Source organism: Chanodichthys erythropterus, chromosome 7 (assembly GCF_024489055.1).
Source record: "Chanodichthys erythropterus isolate Z2021 chromosome 7, ASM2448905v1, whole genome shotgun sequence".
Lineage (NCBI taxonomy): Eukaryota > Metazoa > Chordata > Actinopteri > Cypriniformes > Xenocyprididae > Chanodichthys > Chanodichthys erythropterus.
The window spans coordinates 12,710,483-12,727,564 of NC_090227.1; the positions used below are offsets into that span (position 1 = coordinate 12,710,483).

Genomic DNA, 17,082 nt, shown 5'->3' on the forward strand with positions numbered 1-17,082 from the left:
AAAAATGTTTTCAAAGGTTTGCATTTTCAGGCCCCCAAAAACAACGCTTTCTTCCACTCCTATTATAAACAGCTGAGGTGCCCATGAGCAAGGCACCCAACTTCCAACCATTCCCCGGATGTTGCAGCAAAAATAGCTTCCCACTGCTCTGGGTGTGTGTTCATGGTTTGTGTATGTTCAATACTGCTGTGTGTGCGCACTTGGATGGGTGAAATTCGGAGCACAAATTTCGAGTATGGGACACCATACTTGGCTAAACATCACATCACTTTTACTTTCACAACATCTCTGTTCCCTCCATCAGGGAGGATTACACCAGTAAACTGAGACATTCCCTTTCTGTTGGTCACTTTTGACGTTGTGTCAAAATACAGACACTAGAGGTCCTTGTACCAAACGTCACAACTTGAACTGCAGCATGATGCAGGCCTCTTCTGATTTTTCAAAGAAAGGTCCCTCTGGTGGGCTTCACCTGACGAGGGGGAGACTACCGGCTTCACAGTGACTGGTGACGAAGCTAGCTCTGTCCAGGGAAAGACACTGGGTTCACCAAGAGGGAAAGTGAACAGTGGAAGAATACATTGTATAGGGTCACCATTATGGAACCCCTACAAACAGAGCACTAACCAGATTATAAGGGCTCACCTGAAAAGGGGCATACCATGAGTAATTGGCCTGGCATTGAGTTCCTCAGCTGAACTCATCTACCACAAGAGCGCTAAATGATGGAGAAGGGTGGCCTAGGGTTCATCATTCAAGGGAAACTGTAACTGGATAGGCGATAATGCAAGCACTACACCCATCCAGTTTGTCAAAGATTTACCTGTTATTACCGAAGACTAGAGATAAAACTGATTCCATGCAAAGATTATAAAATGTTGCAAAAATGTTGGTTGTAGCCGCAGCTCTACATATGCCTGCTAATGAAGCACCGTTTAAAAGAGCCGATTTGGCTGCAATACCCCTAGTGGACTAAGCTCTAACTCCCAATGGGCACGGTGCACCCTGGGCCTGATAATCCAGGAGAATGGCATCCACAATCCAGTGTTGCTTGGAAATAGGGGTGCGACGGTTCAAATTACTCACGGTTTTAAGGTCACGGTTTTGGTACGGTTCAGTATGTGCTATGTTCAGAGAAAAAAAAGACTACTGTCAAATGAAATAAGAACAATTAATCAAACTACAAGCAACAGCACAAATAAATACAGTTGAGCAAAGATACAAATAAAATAAAAGCTTTTTGGGTTTTTCAGGTACCTAACAGTAGATTTCAGGTACAGAAACTGTCCAAGTCCCCGATGCTGCTTGCTCGTAGTGCCCCAGGCTGTCTTGGAGGCATCTGTTGTGACAACAACATGCCTGGACACTTGTTCTAAGGTAACTTCTGCCTGTAGAAATGTGGTCCAACCAAGGGCTTAATAAGCGGCGACAGATCGGTGTAATGGCCACAGAATATGTGCCATGTCAGCATGTCCATCTAGAGAATTGAGCCTGAAGCCAGTGCTGCAGCAGTCTAATATGCATCAACAGTCTCATATGCATCTCATATGCTGTCTTGCACTTGGACAGGTTCAAGCAGCATTGACTGAGCACAGTCTTGAGAAAGACGTGGTGCCATGGCACTCAAGTCCAACTCCACACTGAGAAATGAGATGCTCTACATGGAGAGAGCTTGCTCTTCTCCCAGTTGACCCAAAGTCCCAGTTGGGCTTGGTGCTAAAAAACAAGGTCCCTGGTTTTGCATACCAGCTCTCGATAGTGAATATGTGAATGGCCACTTCCCTTAACGGGGCAAGGTCAGCTTCTGCAACTTTTTCACAAGGAAATAGGAAAAGCCCGAAAGGGAGGACCTTGTAATGAATAGCTTGTCCTTCGAAGGCTAAGGAAGAATCGAGACATGAACATGGTCTATTGCTGCAAACCAATCCAATTGGCAAACATACATCAGAATGTGCTTGAATGGGAGCCTATGCAGGGCTTAGGCAACTCCCGCACCTAGGACTTGTCTAGGTGCTTGCCTACCACCGGGTCATAGCCTGGCAAACTGATTTGTTTAGCCGAGTCTGATTGTTCTGATGACCCACCATGACGGGTTGGGAAGGACTAATGGTCAGAGGTATCAAAGGAACCATTTTTGACATACCTGCAGTAGGGCGGCAATGAAGAGCATTGGACACCATGTCGGGAAGCTGTGCGTCCTTCCTGAGCAGTATGATGGTTGTACATTCCCATATTTTTTATACTTGCATATTATTGTCTGAACGGATGAACGTGGGACCTTCAGGCATCTGGAAATTGCACCTAAGGATGAGCCACACTTGTGGAGGTCCACAATTATTTTCCTGATGTCTTGGTTGATTTCTCTTGATTTTCCCATGATGTTGTTATATTTGGTAAGGATCACACCAACACAAGCAGTTGCATCAACTTATCATATCTTTTTACTTAATCTCTCTATTATCAAACCCCACCAAACAAACTCATACATAGTCAGGCATAACAGAATGCTTCTCGCACAATCAAACTATATGCGTCACTGATCACTAACTTCATGCATTACCAAAACAACACTTGTGAGAGAACATAACATCTATGTTCTATGTCAGGTATGTGGTGAACTCAGCCTAGATCAACTGCGGGCCATTGTCAGTAGTGATAGTGTTTGGAAGAAACAGAGAGTCCAGAAAGTCAATTATGACCTTAGAGGTCACAGAACCGGTGGCAATGAGCTCAGGCCATTTCGAGTGTAGGTCATAGACAACCACTAGGAAGCATTGGTGATGAGGAACTCCCTGTATCTGGTCCCACGGCTGCGATGGCCAAGCAAGAGGTTGTAAGGGTGGGGGGGCCCGGTGACCAGTCTTACCGCTTAAGAGACAGGCGGCACAGTCTTTCACCAGGGCCTCGATGTCTTTATCTATCCCTGGCCACCACACTCGGCCTCTGTAGCGCTGCTTCAATTTCACAATTCCCAGGTGGCCCTTGTGAGCCATTGCCAAAACACGTGCATGTAGGTTGCTGGGGATGACTGTGCAGAGGCCACGTGCCACACAGGTGTTGTTCCAGCAGGACAGTTCCTGCCTTATTCTTGATAATGCTGCCAGCCCTTCCAGTACCTCCCAAAGCCAGCCGTTCAGAATATAGACATGGAGCTGAGAAAAGAATCGGGTCCTGTTCCGACGCCTCCCTCAGTTCTTGTATTGATACGGCGGCCTGGAGGGGTGTGTGTAACATGTCCTGTTCCACACGGTCCGTGTCATGTTGGTATGTGTGGCAGGGTGGGGTGGAGCAGAGCGGGACAGTAAATCTGCCACAACATTGTCTCTGCCAGGGGTGAACTTTAGGTCAAAGTTATATTGGCGAAGACGGTCAGACCAGCGATGTAGCCTCAGTGGTATGTGGCCTGTCCCCGATGTGGAAAGCAGTGCAGTCAGGGCCTGGTGATCCGTCCTTAGGGTGAAGGCACGGCCATAGAGATACAAGAGCCACCTCTCGCAGGCCCAGATGCAGGCTAGTGCTTCATGTTCCCCCACCGAGTACCGCTGCTCCATCTGATTGAGGGCCCGTGACGCAAAGGCGACAGGCTTCTCCACGCCCCACTGAGTCTGTGACAACACTGCTCCTCGGCTGTAGCCGACGCATCGCAGGTCACCAAGGTGGGGCTGGAGATATCAAAGTGAGCCAACAATGGAGCTGTGGTGAGCAGCATCAGAGCACGCCTGTGAACACACCCATGGCTCGTCCTTACGTAGAAGACGCCGTAGTGGAGCAGTGGTAGAAGAATAATGTGGGAGGAACTTCAGATAGTAGTCTGTCATGCCCAAGAATGATGCCACCTGTGCAGCTGAGCCAGGTTCGGGAATTGCCAGTATGGCATCTACTTTGACTGAAGTGGTGTGATGCCATCCGCCGACAGCCGGAAACCCACATACTCAATGGTCGGTGCAGAGAAAACACATTTTCCAGCATTGATGGTTAGTTTGTGTTCAGCCAGGGCTGCAAAGACTCTGCTGAGGTGTTCATCGTGGCTCTCTGTGGTGGGCCCATGGATAACCACATCATCCAGGAGAGAACATAACAGATGTCAAAGAAAGAGGCTCTGTGTTTGAGGTGTGCCTTTATATGCATCCACAGATGTGCCACCAATTAGCTCAAATAGAATCAATTAACCTATCAGAAACTTCTTAAGCTCAGAATGGAATCATCTGGAGTTTTCTTTTTGTTTAAAGACACAGTTATCTTAGTGTATGCATACTTCTGACTTTGATGAAAGTGATAAATATAACACATAAAAATTCTCCCTAGCTCGATTCTGACATTTAAATGCAAAAAAATATGTTAATATTTATTGATCTAAAACAATTGTATTAAACAATAATACAAAAAAAAATTCACAAACTATTTACAGTTAATTAACCATACTTGTGATTACACTTTAATATTAATGCATCAAAATTTGACAGTCACAGAACTGTCAATTTTCACACTGTTGACCAGTAACGGGGGCCGTAAATTTAGGTAGGGCAGATTCTGAGTCTTGACACTAGTTCATGATAAACATTTTGCAAGCTTTATTCCTTAATCGCTCAACATATCTGACACACTTTTGGCAGAATTCGAATGTCCTCATGTTATTCAGCCTGAGGGTGGCGCTCTAATGATGACTGACAGACTTAAATACACAAAACAAACGAATAGAATGCCATCTTAGAATTGCCTTAATGTAGTATTTATTGCGTCCAAATGCTGTTTTAGAATATTACAAGTAATGTAGAAATTACAGTGAAGAAAATAGTCATGTCTATTCTCAGAAAAACATAACAGAACTACTGTATATAAAATCTATTCATATGAGCAGGTTTAAACTAAATACTGTCATTAATTTAATACGCTGCCTACTCCACCTAGGAGGAACAGACTAGTTACTGACCTGATGCAGACACATAACTGAAGTGGACTGATATCGTCTTGGTCTGGAACGAGATTTACGTGCGTTAACGTCACATGGAAATAAGTGTGGCAGCCAGAAATCTGCCCAAATGGTTCTCTATGAGAGGGCACTGCAGTTCTATTTTTCACCACAGATTTACATTGGAAATTTGTGGGGCACTGTAGAGCTGGGGAGGGTTGTGAGACCGGCTGCCCCGCTTATAATTTATATAGGCTTCTTGCTATTTGTCGGACTCGGGGGGGGGGCCCTAATTCCCCGGAGCCCTAAGCAGCTGCTTACCTCGCTTATTGGTGTAGTCCGGCCCTGGGTGAGAGGCCCGAACCAAACGGAGGCCAGCGACAAAGACATCAATAATAATAAAAATGTAAAAAAGAAATGTAAGCATTTTCAGGATTTATTTATTATCTATTTATGCTGAAATTGTAAATTTTTGTTTTTAATCACACAATTGCATATATTTTAATTGTTTATTTTGTGCCTGTTATTGTCAGTGGTGCATGTAGTAAATCCACAAGAATAAAGATGTGTGATTCAGAAAGAACAAAGAAACAATATGTTTAATAATCACATAGAGTGAGAACATTATCATCAAACATTAATGCGAAATAAAGAACTGAGGAAAATTTCAGGCTTAAATACACAATGGAAGATCATTAATATAACAGGGAACAGGTGAGACACTAATCAGAAACCATGACAACTAATCATTAACTAGAACAAAGGCAAAACAGAGACAAAGAAAACCATGACTAGATATTAAACAGAACAAGACAAAGAAACTTAACAGAACATGGCTGTGACGGTTTTATTTATGGCTCTCTATGATTTTTTTATTTTTTTTTTTTTTTTTACAAAATATAAATGGTGTGTGGCCTATTTAATTGTCTGCAGGATTAATATCTCTCACTTTGTGGCTGTAGCAAGTGCCCAATGCAGGAGATTCAGAGAATTAAACAGTCTTTAATAATAAATCCAGGGAGAAACTCAGGAGAACACAACCAGGTTAAACCATAGACAATACCGGACCAAGAACTAAGGGCTTTAATACACAGGGAGAGTTAATTAACCAGAACACAAACAGGTGTGGGATTAATCAGAAAATAATGACCAAGGAACGCAAAATGGGAGCAGGGACAACAAAACCAAAACACGATAACACTAAACAGATATAACCCCGGAAATATCAATGAGCCAGTGTCTGTGGAAAATAGTGACATGTGACATTATATTATGATGCATATCAAAATGTTTTTGTCTTTTTGTTAATAAGGGATTTTTTTAGATTTGTGGAATGAATAATATTTGCTTTATTTTGAAATGAAAATGTACTTACATTTTTTTAATAGAATTGTTGATTTAGCATTTTATAAACTCCATATGATTAGACTTTAAAAATAAATGTGCATTGTCTTACTCTATGTTGAGTGTACTTCAGTGGATGAATGTGGAAGTTGATGTTTTGCCCACTGTTATGCTGAAACATCTGACTGCTTCCCTGACATGCTGCTCATCCCTTGAGGCCTTGCCAACCAAAACAAAATCACTTTGAGTTGTATTCAAAATATAAGCCTTTGTTGCCCATGGCGTCACTCACAACATTATTCACAAACTCAGGTAATTGGAGAAAAAAAAAACCTACTGACCTACTGGAAAAACACATGTTGGTCTTATAAATGTTTAGAGAATAAACTGTTCAGGGGTTGAAATGTGCACACAAAGCTGTGAGCCTTTGTTTGAACAAAGAAATTAAATCGTGCAGAGAACATTAAAGTATTGTAGACTTTTATGCGACCAAGACTTTGGATTTGCCACAGGGAAACTTGGTCTCATAATAAATGTGTAAAAATTACGTAAATAAATAAATAGGCAAACAGACAATACACAGAAAAATCCTCAATGTTAAATCAACACTGCTCAGTGTTTGTTTACAGAAGATAGAAGCATTGTTGTACTTAATTAAGAAAGTAGGTTCACTCAACAAATGGTGATTGACAATTAATGACAAATCATTTATGCATGCAATTATGTGTCTACGCTGTTCTCTGTTTTTTTCTGTTCTTGTTGTCTCTTCAGTGATTTTACTTGTTAACAGCAGGTGTCAAGTGTCACTTATGGTCAATCATCACTTGTAGAGTAAACCTACTTTATTACAGTTTTTTACGATTGCTTAAGCACAATTTTAAAAATAAGGCTCATTTTGTCAAAACACTACACACAATTCCCAGATCCACACACACAAGTATCAAAACACCTCAGTTATTTTGCAAGATGAAACACTTCATTCAAAACTTTACATTAACTTAACAAAACCCAACTTTGACACAGTATGGAACACGCATGGTTCATATATTCTGATTCTGTTTTGTTTCATTTACACACTGCTGTGCTCAATCTTAAACACTTGTAACTTTTATACTTTTCTAATGATATAGTCTGGGTTCGATTTTTTTTTTTTTTTCAGAGATATTGTTAGAGTAATCCACATGAATATATTACAGTTCCCTTTCGTGGGAACTATTGACGCTGCGTGAAACCCATTGGGAACCTTCTGCGTGATATCGTCATTGAAGCACTCCTGTATCTAACCAATCGTGTAACGAGACGTCAGAGACGGGTGACGTCACGGACCAGGAAACTATAAAGCATGCCCGGATGCAGAGAACACTAGCTTCTGCTATCTTCAGCAAGTGCTCCATGTTATCCTGTGTGTCTTATTTAGTCTTATTTAGTGTTTGTCTGTCCCTTCATCATTTTGGGTTCACTCTTTGTCTGAGGACAAGAGTTTCAGCAACACTAGTGTATATTTGTGATCGCTGTTTGTGCATCCTATTTAGTGTTTGTTTGTCGTCTCTTTGTCTGAGGACAAGAGTCTCACAACACTACATACATACATATACACAATAAGACACGATAGATATATATATATATATATATATATATATATATATATATATATATATATATATATATATATAAAATGGCGGAAGGCAAGCGGTTCAGGAAGTGTGCATCTCCCTGCACTCATTTTATTCCTGACGGGGACACACACGCTATGTGTGTCGTTTGCCTGGGGGTTGAGCACGCGCCGGCAGCTCTCGAGGGAGCTGTCTGCATGCACTGTGAAAGGCTCACCCTTAGAGTGTTGAGATCTCGCCAGGCACTCTTTGATAATAAAGGGTGTGCCTCGGTCAGTGTTCCCCGCGGATCGGGTCCCGCTGCTGGGTTTCACAGATGGATCTGGTAGCGGGGGTTGAGACGGGCCCCGTCCTATCTCTCCCTTTAGCTGCCAGACCCAGTGTCTCTCCTGCCGTGGTGGAAGCACGACCAGCGGTTTCTTCCCCTCGGGGAGAGACATCGGCTCTTCATCTGAGGATGTTGATGTGATGAGCGTCGACGCAGGGGAAGAGGGACCGCCATCCTCTTCCCCCGCACATGAGGAGCTCTTAGGGGTAGTGACCAGAGCTGTAGCCAAATTAAATATCAGCTGGCCAGAAGCAGAGCGGGGAGATCTAAAACAGAAAAGAAAGCTCGATGAACGCTTTCTCCCCGAGCCTACACTACCCCAACGTCGGTGCTTACCGTTCTTTCCGGATCTACACACTGAGGTGTCTAGATCCTGGAACAGACCAGTCCAACACCGAGTGTTCAGCCCCCAGACTTCGGTCTATAGTAATATCGTGGGGCTGAAACAGCATGGTTATGCGGCGATGCCCCGGGGTGAAGAGAGTCGGCATCGTCCCTGAAAGCACCGACGCTGCCCACCAAGCCCCTTAAGACTACATCTAACTTGGTGGGCAAGGCTTATGCAGCGGCAGGTCAGGCGGCAGCGTGTCTTCATACCATGGCGCTGCTGCAGGCTTACCAAGCCGACCTGCTGGGGGAAATTGATACCAGCGGGGAGGCCACATTTGAGTGCCTCCAGCCCCCGTCTGGAGGAAGCTTGGTGTTAATACATCTGACACCCACTTCCCTCCAGCGCCCTCCGGGGACCACGCCATATCTGTCATCCAGTGTGCGTCAGGTCCCCACCGACCTTCCGAGGAAGGATGGTTGTCACTTGATTCGGCTGACTTCTGCCGGCGTGCCGTTTCAGAGCACCGAGCCAAGTGCTCAAAAAACACCAGAGACCAGTCACGAGAGACTGGTTCCCTTAGTAGATTTTCTAGAAGAATGGAAAACTCTACCGAATATATCAAATTGGGTGCTGCTCATGATAGAAATGGGTTACTGTGGTAAGGTTCTTGTGTAGAGGGAAGGAAGAGGACAGGGATCGGCTTTGGCTGCTGACAGTCTTTTTATTCTCACCAGAGAAAATATCAAACAAAACAAACAAAAGGACGGTGCAACGCACACTCAATAACTCCACATCCGAGGACGGGCTTCACTCCAGGCAACGAGCAGGGCTCACACATTGACTGTCAGCAGACTCTCTCTCTCTCTCCCGCTCCTGCTTCTCCTGGCGTTTTATCCTGTCTCCACGCCAATTACTGGAACGAGAAACAGGTGTTCGTGATTTGCATCCAACCCGTTCAATCACCGCGCTTCCCCAGACGCTCCCTCCTGTTGCAGAACCCGCTAAACCACGCCCCCCTCGCCACATACCCCCACCGCCCGACTCAAGGCCGGTGCGCCTCCCAGGTGATGCTTGTTATCACTTGCGTCACCGGCCTCGCGCCGTTCCCTCACGGCTCTCGCCCGCCCTGGTCGCCACAGTTACAAAATACAGTTCGGGTCTCACCCGCCCAGATTCAACGGGGTCCTTCCCACAGTGGTGACCCCCGAGCAGTCTCTGGTTATGGAACAGGAAGTCATGACACTTTTGCAAAACGGAGCTATAGAAAGGGTTCCTCCTCCCAGCAAGCTGTCAGGTCTTTACAGCCGCTACTTCATAGTTCCAAAGAAGGATGGAGTACTTTGTCCTATCATAGATTTATGTATGCTAAATTGGTCTGTACAAAAACTGAAATTCAAGATGCTTACACTCAAACAGATCATTCCCCAAATCAGGTCCGAGGACTGGTTTGTGACGATAGACTTGAAAGATGCATACTTTCATGTGTCCATCCATCCTTCTCACCGGAAGTTCCTCAGGTTTGCTTTCGGGGGCGAAGCTTACCAGTACAAGGTTCTTCCGTTTGGCCTATCATTATCACCCTGCACATTCACCAAGTGCGTGGATGCAGCCCTGGCTCCCTTGAGACTCCAGGGCATCCGCATACTGAATTATATCGACGATTGGTTGATTCTGGCTCACTCAGAGCAACAGGCAGTTCAACATCGAGATGTTGTTCTGTCTCACATGAAAAGGCTTGGGCTGAGGCTCAATGCCAAAAAGAGTGTGCTGATTCTGGCTCAGACCACCAATTATCTAGGTGTTATGTGGGATTCCACAATAATGCGGGCACGTCTAACTCCTGCCCGTGTGAGCTCTGTTCTGTCAGCTGTAAAAGGGGTGAGGTTAGGCCAGTCACTCACTTTGAAACAGTTCCAGAAACTGTTGGGTCTAATGGCAGCTGCATCCAACATAATTCCTTTTGGCCTCCTGCACATGAGACCCCTACAGTGGTGGCTCAGGACCAGGGGGTTTTCCCCGAGGGGAAATCCTTTCCGTATGATCAAAGTCACACGTCGATGCCTTCGTGCTCTTTCCGTGTGGAAAGACCCCTGGTTCCTGTCCCAGGGACCTGTTTTGGGGGCCTCTGGTCGTCGCACAATGCTTACGACAGACGCTTCCCTCACGGGCTGGGGAGCGATCATGAGTGGTCACTCAGCTCAAGGTCTTTGGGAGGACCATCAACTCTCTTGGCACATAAATCGGCTGGAGTTGATGGCGGTGTTTCTAGCACTAAAACACTTTCTCCCAGACCTGAGAGACCACCATGTGCTGGTCCGCACAGACAACATGTCAGTGGTCTCCTATATAAACCATCAAGGGGGTCTACGGTCTCGCCAACTAAATTACTTGGCCCCTCTGATCCTCCTGTGGTCTCAGGGGAAGCTGCGCTCACTGAAGGCAGCTTATACCCCTGGGAGTCAGAATGTGGGGGCAGACGCCATGTCGAGGCAGGGGCCGAGGCCCGGGGAGTGGAGACTCCACCTGGAAGTGGTGGATCTCATTTGGAAGAACTTTGGTCAGGCACAAGTAGACCTGTTTGCTTCGGGAGAGTCAACCCAGTGTCCTCTCTGGTACTCCCTCACGCATCCAGCACCCCTGGGTCTGGATGCCATGGTACAGACGTGGCCGAGGCTACGTCTGTATGCATTTTCCCCGTTCGCTCTGCTCCCACGAGTCCTGGAGAAAGTACGCCAGGAAGGGGTCAGCCTAATACTGGTGGCCCCGTACTGGCCAACCCGAATATGGTTCTCGGACTTGGTGTCCATGATAGACGGCTCTCCAATGGAGCTTCCCCTCAGGCCGGATCTTCTATCTCAGGTGGGCGGCGCGATAATACATCCCCGTCCAGAACTATGGAAACTGTGGGTCTGGCCTCTGAGGGGGCCAGGTTCATAGAGGCTGGTCTCTCAACTGAGGTTGTGGAGACCATACTTAGCTCCAGGGCTCCCTCCACGGGGAAGCTTTACTCCTACAAATGGAATGTATTCTCTACTTGGTGTAGACAACATGAAACAGACCCTGTTCATGCTCCTATAAGCTCTGTGCTATGCTTTCTCCAAGAAAAATTCTCGGAAGGCCTATCTTATTCAACCTTGAAGGTTTATGTTGCGGCTATATCAGCCTACCATGTTGGGGGGGATTCCTCAGTGGGTCGAGACCCCTCGTGTCATGCTTCCTCTGTGGTACACTGAGGTTGAGGCCTCCAGTGCGCACAAGGACCCCGGCTTGGGACTTATAAATGGTTCTACAAGGGTTAGCCGAGGCTCCCTTTGAACCACTGGAGGAGGTGTCTATAAAGTTTCTGACTTTAAAGACTGTATTTTTGCTTGCTATTACTTCTCTGAGAAGAATTGGAGATCTTCAGGCCCTTTCAGTGGCCCCCTCGTATCTGGAGTTCGCTCCTGGAATGGTGAGAGCATTTCTTCATGCTAGACCTGGCTATGTGCCGAAGGTCCCCACCAATGTACCGGGTCCTATTGTGCTTTAAGCCTTCCATCCTCCTCCATTTATATCCTCGGATCAGGAAAAACTGAATCCGCTCTTCCCAGTAAGGGCTTTGGATGCATACGTCCACAGAGCTGCCCTGTGGCGGAAAACAGAGCAACTGTTTGTCTTGTAGGGACAGACGTTACCAAATGGCTTTATCAGCCAGAGGCATGATTAAACAAAGCTTCATTTGGTCCAAAAGATCCATTTCCTGACAGGAAAAACCTAGCCTTAACAGAAGTAATGACGCGACTTCTTTTAACAAAGGACTCTGTCTAAAGGACTTCTTTGCTCATCAGCAATAAACTAATCAGAACCCATCACGTGGATCTGATCACATTAAATCTATCGATTCTCTCACAAAACCCTCTTGTATTATCGGACGGAACAGGAAAACACCCATCAACGGATTTAAAGACGAATCTGTCCTATCAATACCTCCCTTGTGTGAGCAATCCATCCTGACCTGGTCACTTGTGACTCCGGTCAAAGTTTAAACTATGCTTAAGGACTCAATCTTGAATCTCAAAAGGGACAATTGTCGATTACTTAAAGTATTAACTATATCCAGGATAACATTTGCTATGATGTGATTACTAATATGTTGGAGTCAATGCATTATATGTTTGGATTCCCGTATGCATTTTCTTTCTCTTGTAATCATTGTTTTAATAAGGTCAGTCTAGTAATATGTGTGTAAGAAGTGTGTCGTGTTTGAGCTCTAAATGCAGAATTTATAATTCTCTGTAATTCTGTGTGAATGAAACATTGAAATTCAGTATCAGGAAAATATTAAGAAACTTTATATTGTTGTTAATAAAACAGGAGATATCTGGAGATATGTTCTGCAGATATCATGCGATGTGATCAATAGACAATAGACAAGGCGTGTCTAATCTCCGTAGCAACGTCTCATTGGAGGATCGCATCTGAAGGATGGAGCCAGAATTGCTCCTTTAAAACTATGCTGTCCGAACAAGCTAAAGTCAGTTGAGAAATATGAAATAAGCTCAGAGTCAGAAGCTGGAAGTCAGAAGTCGGTCAGAAATACTTTGACCACGGCTGAAAAGTTGCTTGTGTCATGCTGAAAAGAAGAAGTTGAGAAGATCCTTTATCGGGGCTGATTTTCCATCTAACAGCCGCCGATTTCAACTACGAGCCACGCCGCTGATCAACAGCCGTCACATCCAGACTCCAAAACCCTCTGTAAAATACCTGACCAAAGTCTCCCAAGAAGAGAGCCGCTCAAGCCAGACGCTCAGATCAGAACAGATTCACCAGCCAGCAGCATCCTTCAAAGCTTCCGCGCAACCCACAGGGCTTTCCCGAGAAGACATCACCTGAAAGACAGCCAATCCAGAACGGGACTCCACTGTACACGAGTCACGGAACAACCCGATTACCTCAGCTGTCAGAGCAAACGCAGGTACAAGCAAACTTCTCACTCTCTTGCTGGAAACTGGTGAAACTCCTTTAAACCTAAAGAATCAAGCCAAAGCTCTGCTTTTGTGATTTTCCTCAGGTTAAGTTAGCACTGAACTTGGGACTTTTCATAACTCATCAACTCCGCGAATGTGTGTGCGTGTATGTATGTGTGTGTGTGTGTGTGTTTAGCCTTAGTTTCCTGTAATCATTAGAAGTAGTCAATAAATCTTGTTTTGATTTTCACATATACGAGTTTCTTGTGTTGTGTGTCAAATTACTGTCTTAAACTTAAAGATCAAGTTACCTCTTGCTTATAATATAATAATTACATTAATAACAATAATCATAATAAAATATTGTTACTGTTGGCCGCAGAATAATATTTTATCCAGAATTGGTAAAATACTCTAACCTCAATTTTCGCTGGACGAATAATTGATGAAGTGTTAAATATTAATTCTGAATCATTTACAGTGAATCATTTACAGTTGATTCAATTATTATTCCCTGTAACAATTAAAATGAGCTAATAAATGACCTAAGGTTACCTTACAGTCTGTCATGGTTCCCCTAATAAAGGCGGACCGGCATCCAAGCAGAGGATGAGTAAGTGGGTGGTCGAGGCCATCTCACTTGCATACAAAGCGGCCGGACAGGTTTCTCCATTTAACGTCCGTGCTCATTCCACAAGGGGTATGGCGGCATCAAGAGCTTTGATGTCTGGCGTCCCTATGAGTGCCGCTGTGATGCAGCTGGATGGTCAAGCCAGCATACATTTATCAGATACTATAACCTTGATGTGGGCTCCACTCCGGGCTCCTCCGTACTTTCGAGCTAACATGAACAAGCATTTGAAGTACGGCACAGTTGGGATTGCGTTCCCAATGCGTTTCACGCAACATCGATAGTTCCCACGAAAGGGAACGTCTCAGGTTACAGATGTAACCCTGGTTCCCTGAGTAAGGGAACGAGACGCTGCGTCTCTTGCCGTACCCCTGCATGCTTGCGAGTGCTTGCTTCAGATTTACCACAGAAGCTAGTGTTCTCTGCATCCGGGCATGCTTTATAGTTTCCTGGTCCGTGACTTTACCCGTCTCTGACGTCTCGTTACACGAGTGGTTGGATACAGGAATGCTTCAATGACGATATCACGCAGAAGGTTCCCAATGCGTTTCACGCAGCGTCTCGTTCCCTTACTCAGGGAACCAGGGTTACATCTGTAACCCGAGACGTTTTTCTCGATTGCTTAAGCACAATTAAAAAAAAAAAAAAAAAAAAAAAAAGGCTCGTTTTGTCAAAACACTACACACAATTCACAGATCCACACACACAAGTAGCAGAACATCTCAGTTCTTTTGCAAAATGAAACAGTTAATTCAAAACTTTACATTAATTTAACAAAACACAACTTTGACACCGTATGGAACACACATGGTTCATACATTCTGATTCTGTTTGATTAATTTACACACTGACGTGCTCCATCTTAAACACTTGTAATTTTTATACTTTTCTAATGATATAGTCTAGGTTTGATTTTTTTTTTCAGAGGTATTTTTAGAATAAAGTACGTAAATATATTGACAAAAAAAAAAAAAAACAAAAACAAAAAAAACAACACAAAATCAGTACTGCACATTGATGAAAATATTTATTTCTCACCACATTGTAAAACCATTCAATACATCCATGCCTTTCCAAAGGTTACATTTTGCACTGAAAATCAGAACATATTCTAAATACAATATATTACATGAACAAAAACATTTGTGGAGACAAAACAAAAGCATGATTTTAAATAAAAAAAAAAAAATAAAAAAAAAGGGAAAAAACATCTAAGTATCATCTCTTTGCCTATCTGAATCTGGCCATACACTTCATCCACATAAAAGGTGATGTCCTCTCAAACAAGACAGCGAGGGAAGAATCTTCTTGAATGGCGAATCCACCCTTGCACAGACCCTGCATCAATTAGGTCAGGCCTTCTCCATGGCTTGAATGGAGATTGTAAACCTTGCCAAAAAAAAAAAAAAAAGGTTTAAGGAAGGGACAGTATGGTGGGATGTATTGGAGTGAAAATTGTGGATGCTAATGCAACCAGTTTTGGACCAGAGCAGATAGGTGGAAAAATTGTCCCATATGACAATGTATCTCATCTGCTCTGCATCTATTTGGTCTTCTGCTGTGACGATTTTGTGTAGTCTTTCTAAAATGTGAAAATGTGGGCCGTGTTGTAAGAGCCTAAGTTGGCATGCTGATTGAGGACCCCATTCTGCGTGATTGAAACAAACATTGTGATGTTACCACCACGTTGTCCCAGGATATTCAAAATAGCTCTGTGGCCAATAATGTTTCTCCCTCTTCCTCTTACTGCAACATTGCCTTCCATTTTGTTGAAGATACATAAACTCACCTTTTTCCTTTTTATAGTACTTGCACCTAATTGTTGAATTTACAGTTAAGTGTCTGCACACCTGATGGCTGTGTTTGATCAATTGGTTTATAGGGGTGATATTTTAGACAGCAGTCTTGAAATTGCAATGAAGTGACATTATGTTAGATTTCTGTGTCTAGTGTAGAGACGTGTGTTTAGTGTTGTGCAAAACAATGTGTGTAGTTGTAACACGGTCAGTAGATGTGGGAAGAAGGAGGCGGGAACCGGCGAACATTCAACAAAACTTTAATATAAAATAAACAAAGAACAAAACGAAAGTAATGCCGGCAGACCCTCACGGACGTCTGCCGGCCACACAAACATAATAAAACATAAAATAAAGTCCAGGCCTGGTCCTCTCTCGTCCTCCACAGTCGTCGCTCCTCCTTTTATGCTCCCGGAGCTCCTCCGTGAGAGACTCAAGGCCGGTGCGCCTCCCAGGTGATGCTTGTTATCACTTGCGTCACCGGCCTCACGCCGTTCCCTCACGGCTCTCGCCCGCCCTGGTCGCCACATACCCCCATCGCCCATCGCAGGCCGGGGGGTACCTCCGAGACTGCGCTCTACTCCCCCCGGGGCCTGTCTCGGCGGCCGCATCACCTGGGGGTAAGGACAGACGAGACGAGAGAAAGGAGACGGAAGCAAGGGGAGCGACAGGACGAGAGAGGGGAGAGAGGAAAAAGAGAAAAAAAAAAAAAATCCTTGGTCCGGTTCCCCGACACACTGCCGCTCGGTCCTCAGCCTGCCAAGAGGCTCTTCTTCGCGGTGCCATGCGGTGGCACTGGACGCTCGGTGGACGGCCCGATCCTCGACCGCCTCCTGGCGGCCGGCGATGGCTCCTCCGACTGAGGGCAGCCGGCAGCGAGTCCCCCGTCCCCTGCTCCTCCCCTTCATGGCGGACGGCAGCAGGCTCCGGCCCACGGCGGACGGCGGCGACTCCTCCGCTCCTTCCAGGACGGCAGCCACCCCACCTCGTCCCAGGAGCACGGCATCCGGGTCTCCGTCCCACCTTTCACTTGGCTCCAGCACCACCGCCTCGGGCAGCCTCTCGCGGTCTTCACTCCTGCGCTGCCCGAACTCCGCATCACCGCGATCCCCCTCAGCAGCGAGGGCTCACCGACAGCATGTCCCTCCTTCCTCCCGGGTTTGGGCACCAATGTAACACGGTCA

General features: G+C 45.2%; 1 protein-coding gene across 1 annotated transcript in view; it reads left to right on the plus strand.

Moving 5' to 3' along the window:
• Window positions 1-17,082, plus strand: part of syt9a (synaptotagmin IXa) — an 82,254-nt gene that overhangs the window by 60,543 nt on the left and 4,629 nt on the right. The gene's annotated exons all lie outside the window — the stretch shown is intronic.